The 20000-nt window shown below is 45.0% G+C and overlaps 1 protein-coding gene across 1 annotated transcript in view; it reads right to left on the bottom strand.

Moving 5' to 3' along the window:
- The window catches only part of LOC120056208 (collagen alpha-2(VI) chain-like), a 48652-nt gene extending 47070 nt beyond the window's left edge, over positions 1–1582 (bottom strand). The window contains exon 1 of the mRNA XM_039004451.1: positions 1415–1582. The gene's annotated coding sequence lies outside the window, so the exon portion shown is untranslated. The remainder of the gene's footprint in view (positions 1–1414) is intronic.
- Between the last annotated feature and the right edge of the window lie 18418 nt (positions 1583–20000).

Below are 20000 nucleotides of genomic sequence, written 5' to 3'. Positions count from 1 at the left end.
GCTAATTGGGATGGAATAAATGGAACGTTATAAAACTCATGGTTTCTATTGTTCTCTCCTCTCCTCTCCTCCCTTAACTTCTCTTCTCTTCTCTCTCCTCTCCTCTCCTCTGTCTCCTCGTTTCTCCTCGTTTCTCCTCTCTCTCCTCTACTCCCTTCGCTTCTTCTCTCTCTCTCTCTACTGTCTTCTCTCTCTCTCCTCTCATCTCCTCTCTCTCCTCCCTTAACTTCTCTCCTCTCTCTCCTCCCTTCCCTTCTCTCCTTTCCTTACTTGTCCTCTCCTCTCTCTCCTCTTCTTTCCTTTCTTCACTTCTCCTCTCTCTCCTCTCTTAATTTCTCGCTCCTCTCCTCTCCCTTCTCTCCTATCTTCTCTCCGTTCTCCTCTCCTTTTCTCGTCTCCTCTTCTTTTCCATTCCCTTCCCTTTTCCTCTCTTCTCTTTCCTCTTCTCATCCCCTCTCCTCTTAACTTCTCTCTCCTCTTCTCCTCCCCTCTCCTCCTCCGCTCCATTGTTTCTGAAACCCTCACAACACGCAGCACCTGTAGGCCTATAGGATGGCTACAAACAGACACACACACACACACACACACACACACACACACACACACACACACACACACACACACACACACACACACACACACACACACACAAAGAAAGTCACGCCCACCGACTATACAACTTTCCATGGACATGCGCTCCTGCAGCCTCCTCTCGCGGTAAGATCTGGTAATGCATGGTTTAATGGGGACGAACTGGGAGGCTTGTTCTGCGTCCCAGATACACAGGGTGCGTTCCAGATACACAGGGCGCGTTACACAGGGTGCGTTACACAGGGTGCGTTACACAGGGTGCGTTACACAGGGTGCGTTCCAGATACACAGGGTGCGTTCCAGAATACACAGGGTGCGTCCCAGATACACAGGGTGCGTCCCAGACACACAGGGTGCGTTCCAGAATAATACCACACACATTCACTGCGCAAACCTGAGCAGAATATTATATATTTACAATACATTTTAACATCTCAGGAACGATACGAAAACGAAATCATGGATTTCTAATGTGTGCAGGCCTGCATCTGGGACGCACCCAGTCAGGACTGAACAGTGTCCAGCTGAACTAAAGTATACGCAGCATTTTAACAACTCTGTCTAAGATGGAAAATGTATCGTTTGCCAAATCGTTTATAGCTAACTAAAGGGTCTTCAAATGAGGGTGGAGGCAATGCGCGTTCATGTATTCAAATACATCACAAACACATTTACTACATAACGTATATTTAAATCGGATATGAATGATAATCGAGACAGAAAGACATAGAGACAGAGAAAGAAAGAAAGAGAGGGAAAGAGAGAGCGACTTGGGCGAATTTACCGCAGAGATACTGCAACAGTTGAAACTTTCCAAACTCACCCAAAACTTTAGAATAACAGCGCGTAGGACCCTCTCTGGATCAGTCACTCATCTCGTGGGAAAGAGAACGGTAGGAAAGGAGGAGAAAAAGAGAGGAATAAAATAATAAAGTCCTGGATACGCGCGAGGTCCAGGCGTCCTTCAGAAGAAGAGGCGCTCGCTCTACCGTTTGGCTCCTTGAGCTCGAGCTGTTCTGATCCCTCCTCCTGTTCTCCCGCCTGCGTCCGCGTGGAGGCGCCCTAGGTCCACAGGAGGGGTGTGTGCGTGCGTGTATGTGTGCGTGCGTGCGTGTTTGCGAGCTCGTGCGTGTGTACGTGCACTTGTGTTGGTGCGCGCCCTGTTTATCTCCGTTCAGCATTCAGTGATATGACTTGTTTTGATTGTGCCTTGCAGCAGGGCTTGAGACAGCTCAGGAGGCTCTAAGTCGACCATATGAGTGCTTATAGCGAGGCCTGGGGCCCGGGCACACACTTAGCTCATACACAGACCATGGTGCGCGGCATCAGGGCTCTTAAATCTTATTGGATGGTAATAGAACACACATGGAATGGATTCACAGGGAAATGGACTGGGATTGAACTAGGCACATTTTAGAGCTCTACACACATGCACTCACACACGCACGCACACACGCACACACACACACACACACACACACACACACACACACACACACACACACACACACACACACACACACACACTACATGTGGAGATGGGGGCTGTGTCTGGTAGTGATTTGAAGACATGAGGCGTTTATACTAAACATCACTGAATACAAAACCGTGTGTGTGTGTGTGTGTGTGTGTGTGTGTGTGTGTGTGTGTGTGTGTGTGTGTGTGTGTGTGTGTGTGTGTGTGTGTGTGTGTGTGTGTGTGTGTGCGTGTGTGTGTGTGTGCGTGTGTGTGTGTGTGCGTGTGTGTGTGTGTGTGTGTACTGCATGTGTTATACATGTTTATATGGTCAGATACACTACATGACCAAAAGTATGTGGACACCCGCTGGTCCAACATTTCATTCCAAAATCATGGTCATTAATATGGTGTTGGTCCCCCCTTTGCTGCTATAACAGCCTCCACTCTTCTGGGAAGGCTTTCCACTAGATGTTGGAACATTGCTGCTATAACAGCCTCCACTCTTCTGGGAAGGCTTTCCACTAGATGTTGGAAAATTGCTCCTATAACAGCCTCCACTCTTCTGGGAAGGCTTTCCACTAGATGTTGGAATATTGCTGCGGGGACTTGCTTCTATTCAGCCACAAGAGCATTAGTGAGGTCGGGCACTGATGTTGGGCGATTGGGCCTTGCTTGCATTCGACGTTCCAATTCATCCCGAAGGTGTTCGATGGGGTTGAGGTCAGGGCTCTGTGCAGGCCAGTCAAGTTCTTCCACACCAATCTCGACAAACTATCTCTGTATGAACCTCACTTTGTGCGCGGGGGCATTGTCATGCTAAAACAGGAAAGGGCCATCCCCAAACTGTTGCCACAAAGTTGGATAGCACAGAATCGTCTAGAACAGGGGTGTCAAACTCATTCCACGGAGGGCCTAGTGTCTGCAGGTTTTTGGTTTTTCCTTTCAATAAAGCCCTAGACAACCAGGTGTGGGGAGTTCCTAACTAATTAGTGATGTTAATTCATCAATCAAGTACAAGGGAGGAGCGAAAACCCGCAGACACTCGGCCCCCCGTGGAATGAGTTTGACACCTGTGGTCTAGAACGTCATTTTATGCTGTAGCGTTTAGTTCCAGTGAAGGGAAATCTTAAGGGCCCGATCCATGAAAAACAGCCCCAGACCATTATTCCTTCACCAAACTTTACAGTTGGCACTATGCATTCGGGCAGGTAGTGTTCTCCTAGCATCCGCCAAACCCATATTTGTCCATCGGACTGCTAGATGGGTAAGCGTGATTCATCACTCCAGAGAACGCCTTTCCACTGCTCCAGAGTCCAATTGCGGCGAGCTTTACACCACTCCAGTCGACGCTTGTCATTGTGCATGGTGATCTTAGGCTTGTGTGCGGCTGCTCGGCCATGGAAACCCCATTCATGAAGCTCCCAAAGAACAGTTATTGTGCTGACAGGCAGTTTGGAACTATGTAGTGTTGCAACCGAGGACAGACGATTTTTACGCGCTACGCGCATCAGCATTCGCGGTCTCGTTCTGTGAGTTTGTGTGGTCTACCACTTCGCGGCTGAGCTGTTGTTGCTCCTAGATGTTTCCACTTCACAATAACAGCACTTACAGTTGACCGGGGCAGCTCTAGCATGGCAGAAATTTGACAAACTGACTTGTTGGAAAGGTGGCATCCTATGACGGTGCCACTTTGAAGGTCACTACGCTCTTCAGTAAGGCAAGTAAGTGTAGCCATTTTGTTAGCTATTTAGCAGTCTTATGGCTTGGGGCTAGAAACTGTTCAGGAGCCTGTTGGTGTCAGACTTGATGCTCCGGTACCACTGGTTTGGGTGGCTGGAGACTAACAATTTTCCGGGCTTTCCTTTCCCACCTCCTGATATAGAGGTCCCGGATGGCAGGGAGCTCAGCCCCAGTGAAATACTGGGCTGTAGGGCCATGCAATCGTGTGCGGTGCAGATGCCATACCAAGCGGTGATGCAGCCAGTCAAGATGCTCTCAATGGTACAACTGTATAACTTTTTGAGGATATTCCCCCTCTTCCTGAAAGGGAAGAGGCGCTGTCACGCTTTCTTCACGACTGTTTGCGTGTGTGTAGACCATATTAAGTCCTTAGTGATTTGGACACCGAGGAACTTGAAGCTCCTCTGCATCGATGATGCTCGCCAGCCTGTTTCCTGTATTCCACAATCAGTTTTTTTGGTGTTGTGGTAGAGGTTGTTGTTCCGGAACCACTCTGCCAGGTCACTGACCTTCTCCCTGTAGGCTATCTCATCATTGCTGGTGATCAGGCCTACCACCGTTGTGTCGTCAGCAAACTTGATGATGGTGTTGGAGTCGTGCCTGGCGGTGCAGTCATGAGTGAACAGGGAGTACAGGAGGGGACTAAGCACACACCCCTGAGGGGCCTCCGTGTTTAGGGTCAGCGTGGTGGAGGTGATATTAACTACCCTCACCACCTGGGGGTGGCCTGTCAGGAAGTTCAGGATCCAGAGGAAGGTGATCAGTCCCAGGGACCAAAGCATCGTAGTGAGCTTAGAGGGGACTATGGTGTTAAACGCTGAGCTGAAGTCAATGAACAGCATTCTCACATAGGTGTTCCTCTTGTCCAGGTGGGAAAGGGCAGTGTGAAGTACAATAGAGATTACATTGTCTATGGATCTGTTGGGTTGGTATGCAAATTAGGGTGGGTATAGGGTATCTGGGATGATGGAGTTGATGTGGGCCATAACCAGCCTTTCAAAGTACTTCATGATTATAGATGTGAGTGCTTCAGGCCGGTACTAATTGTGGCAGGTAACCTTAGAGTTCATGTGAACAGAAATGATGGTGGTCAGCTTCAGACTGCGATAAGGAGAGGTTGAGAATGACGTGAATATTCCTGCCAGCTGTTCTGCGCTGGGAATGCCCCCTGGAATACCGTCCGGCCTCTTGCCTTATGAGTGTTGACCTGATTAAAAGCTAATGTCTGCCACGGAGGGCGAGATGTGCCAGTCACCGGGGGACCTCGTGCACGGCCCGGTGTTGTTTTTGTCGAAGTGTGCATAAAATGCATGAAGTTAATCTGGTAGAGAAGCATTATTCGGCAGATCCCTGCCACATCTGGTGGGTCGTCGGCGGGCGTAATAGGATTCCACCTTGCTCATATATTGTTCTTTTGCTTATTTGATGGCTCTGCAGAGGCTGTAGCGGGACTTCTTGTACTTGTTCCTGTCCTCAGCTGTAACCTCGGCGTTGGCTACGATAGTCCTGTGTGGACAACGTCGGCGATGCATTTCCTAATGTAGCCGGTGACGGAAGTGATTAGCTTGTTGATGCTATTGGCGGAGTCCCAGAACATATTCCAGTCAGTGCTAGCAAATCTCATGTAGCATAGCCTCCGATTTGAGGACCATTTCTCATACGGAGCGTGTCATGGGGTACTTCCTGTTTGAGCTTCTGCTTGTAAACAGGAAGCAGTAGTAGAGTCATGATCTGATTTGCCGAAGGGGGGGCGAGTGAGCGCCTTGTATGCTTGCTTGTGGGTAAAGTAACAGAGCTCTAAGACTTTATTGCCGTAGTGACGAAGGAGACATGAAAGTTGTGCGTGTCTTAATGATGCAGAATTAAAATCACTGGCAACAAGGCAAGCAGCTTCCGGGTGTCCTGCTTGTTTATAGCCTCGTTGAGTTTATAAAGTGCCAGCTGGTTGTTTTTCTTGTCCCAAGGTCTAATATATACAGCAGTCGGAAAACTCTCTCGGGAGGTACAGTGCCTTGCAAAAGTATTCATCGCCCTTGGCGTTTTTCCTATTTTGTTGCATTACAACCTGTCATTTAAATGGATTTTTATTTGGATTTAATGTAATGGACATACACAAAATAGTCCAAATTGGTGAAGTGAAATAAAAAAAAATACTTGTTTCAAAAAATTATAAAAAATAAAAAAACTGAAAAGTGTTGTGTGCATATGTATTCACCCCCTTTGCTATGAAGCCCCTTAATAAGATCTGGTGCAACCAATTACCTTCAGAAGTCACATAATTATTTGAATAAAGTCCTCCTGTGTGCAATCTAAGTGTCTCATGATCTGTCACATGATCTCAGTATATATACACCTGTTCTGAAAGGCCCCAGAGTCTGCAACACCACAAAGCAAGGGGCACCATGGAGACCAAGGAGCTCGCCAAACAGGTCAGGGACAAAGTTGTGGAGAAGTACAGGTCAGGGTTGGGTTATAAAAAATATCAGAAACTTTGAACATCCCACAGAGCACCATTAAATCCATTATTAAAAAATTGAAAGAACATGGCACCACAACAAACCTGCCAAGAGAGGGCCACCCACCAAAACTCACGGACCAGGCAAGGAGGGCATTAATCAGAGAGGCAACAAAGAGAACAAAGATAACCCTGAAGGAGCTGCAAAGTTCTAAATAATAATAAAAAGTGGAGTATCTGTCCATAGGACCACTTTAAGCCATACACTCCACATTTACATTTACATTTAAGTCATTTAGCAGACGCTCTTATCCAGAGCGACTTACAAGTCCACAGACTTGGGCTTTATGGAAGTGTGGCCAGAAAAAAAAGCCATTGCTTAAAGAAAAAAAATAAGCGAACACGTTTGGTGTTCGCTTATTATCCCCGTCCACGTGGAAATTCTGTAAGAGTTATATGGAGGCCAATTAGATGGTGGTCCAATCGCATTCGATCTCCTATTAATACTTTTTTATAGTTTTGATGCCAGCAAGAATGAGACTAGGAAGTAATCAAGACAGCTAGCTTTAAGCCTCCTCCATGTATATCTCAGTAGGTCAGGGTTTTTCCACTATATCCACTAGTTCTAATGTATCCATTGAGTTGAGTGATTTCCTTTACGCTCCCTTGATGTACTTAAAACCGTATTATAATCTCCCACCATAATAATAGATTATTTCGTTGCTTGTAAACTGAATTATTATTATATATATTTTATATTTTTAAAGAAGTGTGGATCATCATTATTTGGCCCATATAGATTAATTAGCCAGATCTGTTTTTGATCCAGTAGCATATTTAAAATAATCCATCTTCCTTTCGGATCTGTTTGCACAGGATCAAAATGTGGATTATTAGTATAATCACCCCTTTTGAGTTTCTTTGCCCATGACAAAAAATATATTTCTCCCTCCCAGTCCTTTTCCCACCCAACCTCATCTATATTTGTAGTATGAGTTTCCTGTAAACAATAGATATTATATTTCTGTTTGAAACATCGAAGATACCAGGCCTGGTCTTCATAAATTTGTTTTACTCACTGCTTTAGCACACTCTGCCAACCCTGATGTCTTAGCCGTGTCTGAATCCTGGCTTATGAAGACCACCAAAAACCCTGAAATCTCCATCCCTAACTATAACATTTTCCGGCAAGATAGAACTGCCAAAGGAGGCAGTGTTTCAATCTACTGCAAAGCCTGCAGAGTTCTGTCTTACTATCCAGGTCTGTACCCAAACAATTCGAGCTTCTACTTCTAAAAATGCACCTTTCCAGAAACAAGTCTCTCACCGTTGCTATAGACCACCCTCTGCTCCCAGCTGTGCCCTCAACACCATATGTGAATTGATTGCCCCCCATCTATCTTCTGAGCTCGTGCTACTAGGTGACCTAAACTGGGACATGCTTAACACCCGGGCCATCCTACAATCTAAGCTTGATGCCCTCAATCTCACACAAATTATCAATGAACCTACCAGGTACAACCCCAAATCCATAAACACGGGCACCCTCTTAGATATCATCCTAACTAACTCGCCCTCCAAATACACCTCTGCTGTTTTCAATCAAGATCTCAGCGATCACTGCCTCATTGCCTATATCCATAATGGGTCTGCGACCAAACGACCTCCACTCATCACTGTCAAACGCTCCCTAAAACACTTCTGCGAGCAAGCCTTTCTAATCAACCTGACCGGGGTATCCTGGAATGACATTGACCTCATCCCGTCAGTAGAGGATGCCTGGTTATTCTTTAAAAGTGCCTTCCTCACCATCTTAAATAAGCATGCCCCACTCAAAAAATGTAGAACTAGGAATAGATATAGTCCTTGGTTCACTGCAGACCTGTCTGCCCTTGACCAGCACAAAAACATCCTGTGGCGTTCTGCATTAGCATCGAATAGCCCCCGTGATATGCAACTTTTCAGGGAAGTTAGGAGCAAATATACACAGGCAGTTAGGAAAGCCAAGGCTAGTTTTTTCAAACAGAAATTTGCATCCTGTAGTACAAACTCAAAAAAGTTCTGGGACACTGTAAAGTCCATGGAGAATAAGAGCACCCCCTCCCAGCTGCCCACTGCTCTGAGGCTAGGAAACACTGTCACCACCGATAAATCCACTATAATTGAGAATTTAAATAAGCATTTCTCTACGGCTGGCCATGCTTTCCACCTGGCAATCCAGATAGCTGATGTTCTGAAAAGAGCTGCAAAATCTGGACCCCTACAAATCAGCCGGGCTAGACAATCTGGACCCTCTCTTTCTAAAATGATCTGCCGAAATTGTTGCAACCCTTATTACTAGCCTGTTCAACCTCTCTTTCGCATCGTCTGAGATTCCCAAAGATTGGAAAGGGGTGACACTCTAGACCCAAACTGCTACAGACCTATATATATTCTACCCTGTCTTTCTAAGGTCTTCGAAAGCCAAGTTAACAAATAGATTACCGACCATTTCGAATCCCACAATACCTTCTCCGCTATGCAATCTGGTTTCAGAGCTGTCATGGGTGCACCTCAGCCACGCTCAAGGTCCTAAATGACATCATAACCGCCATCGATAAGAGACATTACTGTGCAGCCGTATTCATCGACCTGGCCAAGGCGACAGCCTTGGTTTCTCAAATGATTGCCTAGCCTGGTTTACCAACTACTTCTCGGATAGAGTTCAAATCGGAGGGCCTGTTGTCCGGACCTCTGGCAGTCTCTATGGGGGTGCCACAGGGTTCAATTCTCTGGCCGACTCTCTTCTCTGTATACATCAATGATGTCGCTCTTGCTGCTGGTGATTTTCTGATCCACCTCTAGGCAGACGACACCATTAAATCTAGAATCGTCTTCCTATATCGCAACAAAGCATCCTTCACTCATGCTGCCAAACATACCTTCGTAAAACTGACCATCCTACCGATACTCGACTTTGGCGATGTCATCTATAAAATAGCCTCCAACACTCTCTCAACAAATTGGATGCAGTCTATCACAGTGCCATCCGTTTTGTCACCAAAGCCCCATACACTACCCACCACTGCGACTTGTACGCGCTCGTTGTTTGGCCCTCGCTTCATACTCGTCGCCAAACCCACTGGCTACAGGTTATCTACAAGTCTCTGCTAGGTAAAGCCCCGCCTTATCTCAGTTCACTGGTCACCATAGCAGCACCCACCCATAGCACGCACTCCAGCAGGTATATTTCACTGGTCACCCCCAAAGATCTGAATGGCTATAAGCATGTCAGTCCAGTCTGCTCAGTTCATTGGATCTGATTGGCTATAAGCATGTCGGTCCAGTCTGCTCAGTTCATTGGATCTGATTGGCTATAAGCATGTCAGTCCAGTCTGCTCAGTTCATTGGATCTGATTGGCTATAAGCATGTCAGTCCAGTCTGCTCAGTTCATTGGATCTGATTGGCTATAAGCATGTCAGTCCAGTCTGCTCAGTTCATTGGATCTGATTGGCTATAAGCATGTCAGTCCAGTCTGCTCAGTTCATTGGATCTGATTGGCTATAAGCATGTCAGTCCAGTCTGCTCAGTTCATTGGATCTGATTGGCTATAAGCATGTCAGTCCAGTCTGCTCAGTTCATTGGATCTGATTGGCTATAAGCATGTCAGTCCAGTCTGCTCAGTTCATTGGATCTGATTGGCTATAAGCATGTCAGGCCAGCCTGCTCAGTTCATTGGATCTGATTGGCTATAAGCATGTCAGCACAGCCTGCTCAGTTCATTGGATTCAATTGTTTTAAAAAATAAAGAAAGAAATGAAGAGAAAACATAAATATATCGCAAGACCAGTCCTTTTTTTTAATGTCCATTACATGCAAGACATATTTCATGTAGTCCTCATTATATCCTGTTGTATTCCTATCAGCAGAGACACATGTAGTCCTCATTATATCCTGTTATATTCCTATCAGCAGAGACACATGTAGTCCTCATTATATCCTGTTATATTCCTATCAGCAGGGAGACATGTAGTCCTCATTATATCCTGTTATATTCCTATCAGCAGAGAGACATGTAGTCCTCATTATATCCTGTTGTATTCCTATCAGCAGAGAGACATGTAGTCCTCATTATATCCTGTTGTATTCCTATCCGCAGAGAGACATGTAGTCCTCATTATATCCTGTTATATTCATATCAGCAGGGAGACATGTAGTCCTCATTATATCCTGTTGTAATCCTATCAGCAGAGAGACATGTAGTCCTCATTATATCCTGTTATATTCCTATCAGCAGAGAGACATGTAGTCCTCATTATATCCTGTTATATTCCTATCAGCAGAGAGACATGTAGTCCTCATTATATCCTGTTGTATTCCTATCAGCAGGGAGACATGTAGTCCTCATTATATCCTGTTATATTCCTACCAGCAGAGAGACATGTAGTCCTCATTATACCCTGTTGTATTCCTATCAGCAGAGAGACATGTAGTCCTCATTATATCCTGTTGTATTCCTATCAGCAGAGAGACATGTAGTCCTCATTATATCCTGTTGTATTCCTATCAGCAGGGAGACATGTAGTCCTCATTATATACTGTTATATTCCTATCAGCAGGGAGACATGTAGTCCTCATTATATCCTGTTGTATTCCTATCAGCAGAGAGACATGTAGTCCTCATTATATCCTGTTATATTCCTATCAGCAGGGAGACATGTAGTCCTCATTATATCCTGTTATATTCCTATCAGCAGGGAGACATGTAGTCCTCATTATATCCTGTTGTATTCCTATCAGCAGAGAGACATGTAGTCCTCATTATATCCTGTTATATTCCTATCAGCAGGGAGACATGTAGTCCTCATTATATCCTGTTGTATTCCTATCAGCAGAGAGACATGTAGTCCTCATTATACCCTGTTGTATTCCTATCAGCAGGGAGACATGTAGTCCTCATTATATCCTGTTGTATTCCTATCAGCAGGGAGACATGTAGTCCTCATTATATCCTGTTGTATTCCTATCAGCAGAGAGACATGTAGTCCTCATTATACCCTGTTGTATTCCTATCAGCAGAGAGACATGTAGTCCTCATTATACCCTGTTGTATTCCTATCAGCAGGGAGACATGTAGTCCTCATTATATACTGTTATATTCCTATCAGCAGGGAGACATGTAGTCCTCATTATATCCTGTTGTATTCCTATCAGCAGGGAGACATGTAGTCCTCATTATACCCTGTTGTATTCCTATCAGCAGAGAGACATATAGTCCTCATTATACCCTGTTATATTCCTATAATTTATTAAAACACACTGTTTTTCAATGAAGGTCTACAGTAGCCTCAACAGCCCTCTGTAGAGTAGCACCATGGTGTAGCCAGAGGACAGCTAGCTTCTGTCCTCCTCTTGGTACATTGACTTCAATACAAACCGAGGAGGCTCATGGTTCTCACCCCCTTCCATAGACTTACACAGTAATTATGACAACTTCCGAGGACGTCATCCTACCTATCAGAGCTCTTGCAGCATGAACAGAGCTCTTGCAGCATGAAAGGATAAAAAAATGTATCTAGTACTGAAAGCATAAGCTACAGATAGCTAGCATTGCAGTGTATAAAATGTGGTGAGAAGTTGTCCTAAACCTATCACTGTTACATTGAACTGGGTGAATATGAATGACAGTAACCTAAACCTATCACTGTTACATTGAACTGGGTGAATATGAATGACAGTAACCTAAACCTATCCATGTTACATTGAACTGGGTGAACGGAGTATGAATGACAGTCATCCAAAACGCTGTAATAGAAATAAGGCCTGTCGTAGTAATTATTCTAATCAAAAGAGAGAGACTTTTAGATTCCTTCAAAACAATTGAACATTATTTTCGATGAATTACTGCAGTAATGAGATGTCAACAACCAGGTGATTCTTGAGAGCCCAACCAGCAGACCTGAGCCACAGCCTTTTATAACAAACTCCATCCTCTTGGATGTTCATAACAAACAACAGATGTGTAGAATTATACAAAGGTACATTGTGATATCAAGCAACAGACAGCCAGATTTACAGGTTTCTGTCTCTAGGTCATTTACTACATGTTTATACAAAAATACTAATGTAACCTAGGACACCAGGTCCTTGCCTCAAACGATTAAGTCCAGTGTTCATCTTCCATATGGGATAAATAAACTGGAAATTGTGTCCCCCTGGCACCGACGGACAGGCACCACAGACACTAATCATGGAATGGAATGCGGTCTTATCACCAAGCCGTCGTAAATCCACTGTCATAGTTAAATCTCAGAGGCTCCTCTCTCTCTCCACACAGACACATGAGAGTGAACCTTACTCTGTTGCCAGTCAGACAAACAGACTGTGTGAATGTACTAAGAAAGGAATACATTCTAATATAAAAGTAATGTGATTAACATAATGCTGTAATTCTACCGCAGGACCATGCTCATGAAAAAAAATAAAAAATCGTCCTCTTCTCATCTTAGACGACACCGACTGCCACTGCTGTCCTATATTATGTTATCGGCTCATTCTGAAATGACCTTTACATTTTAACGCGTATCTTCAGCGATATTTTGCAGATACGGATTGAATCCAGCCCTAAGTGCAGCAAAGGACATAGATGTGGATCAAGGAGAGGAGGGGAGGGGAGAAGGGAGGAGAGGGGAGGGGAGGGGAGAAGGGAGGAGAGGGGAGGGGAGGGGAGAAGGGAGGAGAAGGGAGGGGAGGTGAGAAGGGAGGAGAGGGGAGGGGAGGGGAGAAGGGAGGAGAGGTGTCACGAATTCCGCCGAAGATGGTTCCTCTTCCTGTTCGGGCGGCGCTCGGCGGTCGTCGTCGCCGGCCTACTAGCTGCCACCGATCCCCTTTTCTGTTTCAGTTAGTTTTGTCTGATTAGTATCACCTGTTTCTTGTTTGGGTTTTGTGCTATTTAAACCCGGTAGGCCCGCCGAATTTTGTGCGGGCTTGTTTTTCTGTTCATGTGTGTGGATTTATGTGGATTCCTTTTTCCGGACAGTTTCGTCCTGTTTGTTGGACTTGGTTATTTATGCGCCCTTGTGTTTGGCCGTTACTCTGTTCCTGGAATAAAGACCCACGTCTGAACTAACTCTGCTCTCTGCGCCTGACTCCTCCACCCACTACTCCTAGAAGCCGTGACAAGAGGGGAGAAGGGAGGAGAGGGGAGAAGGGAGGATGGGCTTGCTCCGACCTATCTTTCCGATTTGGTCCTGCCGTACATATCTACACGTACGCTACGGTCACAAGACGCAGGCCTCCTAATTGTCCCTAGAATTTCTAAGCAAACAGCTGGAGGCAGGGCTTTCTCCTATAGAGCTCCATTTTTATGGAATGGTCTGCCTACCCATGTGAGAGACGCAGACTCGGGCTCAACCTTTAAGTCTTTACTGAAGACTTATCTCTTCAGTAGGTCCTATGATTGAGTGTAGTCTGGCCCAGGAGTGTGAAGGTGAACGGAAAGGCTCTGGAGCAACGAACCGCCCTTGCTGTCTTTGCCTAGCCAGTTCCCCTCTCTCCACTGGGATTCTCTGCCTCTAACCCTATTACAGGGACTGGCTTACTGGTGCTCTTCCATGCCGTCTAGAAGGGGTGTGTCAGGAGATGAGAGGAGAGGATAGCAGTGGTAATTTTAGCATGTAAAACTTGGTTGGGCAAACTCAAAAATACATGTTTAGATGCATGAGAGCAAAGCCACTACACAACACAGCACTAAACAATACATTAATTGCACTATAACGTGACAAATGGTGCCCACAAACTGTTACATAAAGATGTCCCAACATCAGAGCATTATTTCCAGCACCATGGAGTGAATCCTTACCCCCGCTACACCTGGTTATCAGTGGAGCCTTGTCTGGCAGCGACACAGTTCATTCAGCCTCATTTACTGCTTTTTTTTTAAAAAGCATAGCTGATATGGCTGACTTGCTTAATAAACAAATGTGGTTTCTACTGACAATTGAGATGTACAAACTATGCATAAGGGGACGACAAGTGGAGAAGAGGCAATCCATAATTTCGATTAAGACATTAATGAGTGAGCTAAGACGGACGTAGTCAATATAACTATTTGTTCAGCACTTTCGAAAGAGTTCAGAATATGGGCCATTCTTACAGTATTCTCCCTGCACACCAAGTCATAATGGTATGATAACTAAAAGGGGCATATAAGCAGACAATGAAAGCTCTTAAGATATTTGATGATGACATTTCTCTAAAACAGGCTTTGGACTCACCTTGTGTGCTGTGCTCACTTGAACAGCATCAAACTTTGTCATCAAAGTCTGACAGTCTCTGGATTTATGGTGCTTTCAAGATAACTTGGAACACTGAAATAAAACAAGGTTGAATCATGACGTCAGTGATCTTCAGGTCGGAGCTCTAGAAAGAAGCCTGAGTTCCCGACTTGGAATTCCGAGTTGGATGACCGTTCAAAACGTATTATCCCAATCGGACCTTGTTTTTTTTCCAGAGTTCCCAGTTGTCTTGAACTCACCAAAGTCTGAGATTTCCCAGTTCCGAGTTTCCAGTTGATTTGAACACGGCAGAAGTCATGCTGGATTGACAGCATGGCCAATGTTGAATATAAGCTTGAAAAAGAGAAGAGACTTGCTTGGGCCAAGAAACATTAGACCGGTGGAAATCTGTCCTTTGGTCTGATGAGTCCAAATATCAGAATTTTGGTTCCAACCGTATCTTTCTGAGACGCAAAGTAGGTGAACAGATGATCTCTGCATGTGTGGTTCCCACCGTGGAGCATGGAGGTGGAGGTGTGATGGTGCTTTGCTGGTGACACTCAGTGATCTATTTAGAATTCAAGGCGCACTTAACCAGCATGGCTACCACAGCATTCTGCAGCGATACGCCATCCCATCTGGTTTGCGCTTAGTGGGAATATCAATCGTTTTTCAACAGGACAATGACCCAGCACACACCCAGGCTGTGTAAGGGCTATTTGACCAAGAAGGAGAGTGATGGAGTGCTGCATCAAATGACCTGGCATCCATAATCCCCCCGACCTCAACCAAGTTGAGATGGTTTGGGATGAGTTAGACCACAGAGTGAAGGAAAAGCATCAGCATATGTGGGAACTCCTTCAAGACTGTTGGAAAAGCATTCCAGGTGAAGCTGGTTGAGAGAATGCCAAGAGTGTGCAAAGCTGTCATCAAGGCAAAGGGTGGCTACTTTGAAGAATCTAAAATAGAAAATAAATGTTGATTTGTTTAACACTTTTTTGGTTACTACATGATTCCATATGTGTTATTTCATAGCTTTGATGTCTTCACTGTACTGCCCTGAATAACGGGTCGTCACTGGAGGACAGGAAATGAGGGGAGGGGAGATGGCAGAGGAGAGGTGGAAGAAGGGAGAGGAGGGGAGGGGATGAAAGAGGGGGCTGTTACTGCTGGAAATTAGTTTCTGGCAAGGTATGTTAGATAGAGAAGCCGGGGCATCTGTTTCAATGTGATTCATGAAGCAGGAATGACCCTCTTCTCTTTCTCTCTCCTATCCCCTCCTCTATTCTCCTTTCCTCTCTTTCAATCCAAAACCAACCCCTGCCCCCTATCCCCTAGCTCATATCCTCTATCCCCTAGCTCCTATTCTCTAACCCTAGCTCCTATCCCCTATCCCCTAGCTCCTATCCTCTAACCCCTAGCTCCAATCCTCTATCCCCTAGCTCCTATCCCCTATCCCCTAGCTCCTATTCCCTATCCCCTAGCTCCTATTCTCTAACCCCTAGCTCCTATTCCCTATCCCCTAGCTCCTATTCCCTATCCTCTAGCTCCTATACTCTAACCCCTAGCTCCTATCCCCTATTCCCTAGCTCCTATCCTCTAACCCCTAACGCCTATCTTCTATCCCCTAGCTCCTATTCCCTATCCCCTAGCTCCTATTCTCTAACCCCTAGCTCCTATTCCCTATCCCCTAGCTCCTATTCCCTATCCTCTGGCTCCTATACTCTAACCCCTAGCTTCTATCCCCTATTCCCTAGCTCCTATCCTCTAACCCCTAGCGCCTATCTTCTATCCCCTAGCTCCTATCCCCTAGCTCCTATCCTCTATCCCCTAGCTCCTATCCCCTATCCCCTTGATCATATCCTCTAACATTCCTAGTCACCAAACATTTCTGTAGAAAAAAGACTTGGGCCCCTTTTTTTTATTGGCAGTAGCAGAACTTGATTCAGACGCCCTGAGCACCCTGCGCAAAGTGTTCCCATTCTGAACCATTTCATTTGTCTGAAAAGACCAACTCTGCATACCCAGTGGACCGGGAGATCTGTGGCTGGAGTTCGCCTACTGCACTGGCCAATTGTACAGCTCAAATCACAGTGCCTACACCTTCCATGACCCCACAGTGTGATACTAGCCGAGGTGAGATTTCATCACTTTTAAAACCATGACCAGAGAGAGACTGTCAAAGAATACAGCTTCTATCTCAAGGCCATCAGACTGTTAAACAGCCATCACTAGCCGGCTACCACCCGGTTACGCAACCCTGCACCTTAGAGGCTGCTGCCCCGTATACATAGACTTGAAATCACTGGCCACTTTAATAATGGAACACTAGTCACTTTAGTAATGTTTACATATTTTTGCTTTACTCATCTCATATGTATATACTGTATTCTATTTTACTGTATTTTAGTCTATGCTACTCTGCTCATCCTAATGTTGAAATATTCCTTAATTCCATTATTTTACTTTTAGGTTGTGTAACAGTATAACTTTAGACCGTCCCCTCGCCCCGACCCGGGCGCGAACCAGGGACCCTCTGCACACATCAACAACAGTCACCCATGAAGCATCGTTACCCATCGCTCCACAAAAGCCGCGGCCCTTGCAGAGCAAGGGGAACCACTACTTCAAGTCTCAGAGCAAGTGAGACTGAAAGGCTGCTAGCGCGCACCACCGCTAACTAGCTAGCCATTTCACATCCGTTACACGTGTGTGTGTGTGTGTGTGTGTGTGTGTGTGTGTGTGTGTGTGTGTGTGTGTGTGTGTGTGTGTGTGTGTGTGTGTGTGTGTGTGTGTGTGTGTGTGTGTGTGTGTATTGTTGTGAATTGTTAGATATTACTGCGCTGTTGGAGCTAGAAACACAAGCATTTCGCTACACCCCCATTAACATCTGCTAAACATGTGTATGTGATATATGCAATTTGATTTGATTTGATTTAATGCACACAGTAGAAACAGGTTCAGTAAGGCCCTAATGCACCATTTTGTGATCTGTAATTCTGATCGGGGTGGCCATTTTAGTGAGAGGGCAGAGCCCGTTTAATAGTTCTGCTCTCACATATCTGCCATTTATCACTCAACCCCCTTCTTTGCCACAGTACATATATATATATATATATACTTGTGATATATATAGTGATATATATTCAGTGTCATTCAGTACCTCTTCAGTGTCATTCAGTGCCTCTTCAGTGTCATTCAGTACCTCTTCAGTACCTCTTCAGTGTCATTCAGTACCTCTTCAGTACCTCTTCAGTGTCATTCAGTGCCTATTCAGTGTCATTCAGTACCTCTTCAGTGTCATTCAGTACCTCTTCAGTACCTCTTCAGTGTCATTCAGTACCTCTTCAGTGTCATTCATTACCTCTTCAGTACCTCTTCAGTGTCATTCAGTGCCTATTCAGTGTCATTCAGTACCTCTTCAGTGTCATTCAGTACCTCTTCAATGTCATTCAGTACCTCTTCAGTGTCATTCAGTACCTCTTTAGTGTCATTCAGTACCTCTTCAGTACCTCTTCAGTGTCATTCAGTACCTCTTCAGTGTCATTCAGTGCCTCTTCAGTACCTCTTCAGTGCCTCTTCAGTACCTCTGAATTTTTATGGGGTATGGTGGCCATTGGCTCAACTTACCCATTGGTCAACAGCTCAATTTACCTCAAGGCAAATATTTGGACTATATTAGCCCTCACAGCTACAAGGATGGACTTTCATTCTAGGTTCAGGACCTCATATTGAAGCTTTTAGAGACCATAACTGATTATAGAACTAAATCAAATCAAATTGTATTTGTCACATGCGCCAAATACAACAGGTCACCTCCCTGACCAATCTTACAGTGAAATGCTTACTTACAAGCCCTTAACCAACAGTGCAGTTTTAATAAAATAAGGCTTAAAATGATGTGACCTCTAGCACAATACATTAATTTCACTCGGTGAAAATTTATATATATTTTTTTACCTAACTTTCTCACCACTTTTTTCCCCATGTGATTTGTTCCATCAGACTCCATGAAATGATGACCTCTTTCTAAATATTTGGTCACTTGACTCATTTTGTGTATGGTTTCCTAGAAACAAGGGGTGGGCTCAACTAACTTACCCCTAAATGGTCTGCTAAACTATTACAAAGTAAATGTAGAGTTAGATGCTCCAAACATTCCGTTGTTGCTATGCACACTGCTAAGAACACTCGTAACTATAGGAAAACCTGGGTCACGCTGGGCCTGGCATCTTCTGTGTGAATCCTACCGGGTAAAAGTTCCTGGGGGGAGACTGTATATATTCTTAATTCCTTTACTTAGATGTGTGTGTATTGGGTATATGTTGTGTAATTTGTTAGATATTACTTGGTTAGATGTTACTGCACTGTCGGAGCTAGAAACACAAGCATTTCGCTACACCCGCAATACTAAACACGTGTATGTGACCAATAAAATTTGATTTGGTTTGACCATGCTTCACCGTAGGGATGGTGCCAGGTTTCCTCCAGACGTGACGCTTGGCATTCAGGCCAAAGAGTTCAATCTTGGTTTCATCAGACCAAAGAATCTTGTTTCTCATGGTCAGAGTCTTTTAGGTGCCTTTTGGCAAACTGTCGTGCCTTTTACTGAGGAGTGGCTTCTGTCTGGCCACTCTACCATAAAGGCCTGATTGGTGGAGTGCTGCAGAGATGGTTGTCCTTCTGGAAGGTTCTCCCATCTCCACAGAGGAACTCTGGAGCCATGACAGAGTGACCATTGGGTTCTTGGTCGCTTCCCTGACCAAGGACCTTCTCCCCTGATTGCTCAGTTTGGCCAGGCGGCCGGGCGGCCAGCTCCATCATTTAAGAACGATTGAGGCCACTGTGTTCTTGGGACCATCAATACTGAATACATTTTTTGGGTACCCTTCCCCAGATCTGTGCCTCGACACAATCCTGTCTCAGAGCTCTATGGACAATTCCTTTGACCTCATGGCTTGGTTTTTGCTCTGACATGCACTGTCAACTGTGGGACCTTATATAGACAGGTGTGTGCCTTTCCATATCATGTCCAATCAATTGAATTTACCACAGGTGGACTCCAATCAAGTAGAAACATCTCAAGGATGATCAATGGAAACAGGATGCACCTGAGCTCAATTTCGAGTCTCATAGCAAAGGGTCTGAATACTTATGTAAATAAGGTATTTCTGTTTTTTATTTTTTATAAATCAGCAAACACTTCAAAAAAACAGTTTTTGCTTTGTCAGTATGGGTTATTTTGTGTAGACTGATCAGGAGCATGTTTTATTTAAATCCCTTAAAGTTGTAATGTAACAAAATGTGAAAGAAGTCAAGGGGTCTGAATATTTTCAGAACGCACTGTGTGTATGTGTGTGTGTGTGTGTGTGTGTGTGTGTGTGTGTGTGTGTGTGTGTGTGTGTGTATGTGTGTGTGTGTGTGTGTGTGTGTGTGTGTGTGTGTGTGTGTGTGTGTGTGTGTGTGTGTGTGTGTGTGTGTGTGTGTGTGTGTGTGTGTG

This window comes from Salvelinus namaycush, chromosome 11 (assembly GCF_016432855.1).
Source record: "Salvelinus namaycush isolate Seneca chromosome 11, SaNama_1.0, whole genome shotgun sequence".
Taxonomy (NCBI): domain Eukaryota; kingdom Metazoa; phylum Chordata; class Actinopteri; order Salmoniformes; family Salmonidae; genus Salvelinus; species Salvelinus namaycush.
The sequence above is the reverse complement of the archived record's forward strand: the minus strand, read 5'-3'. Positions and strand labels throughout refer to the sequence as shown.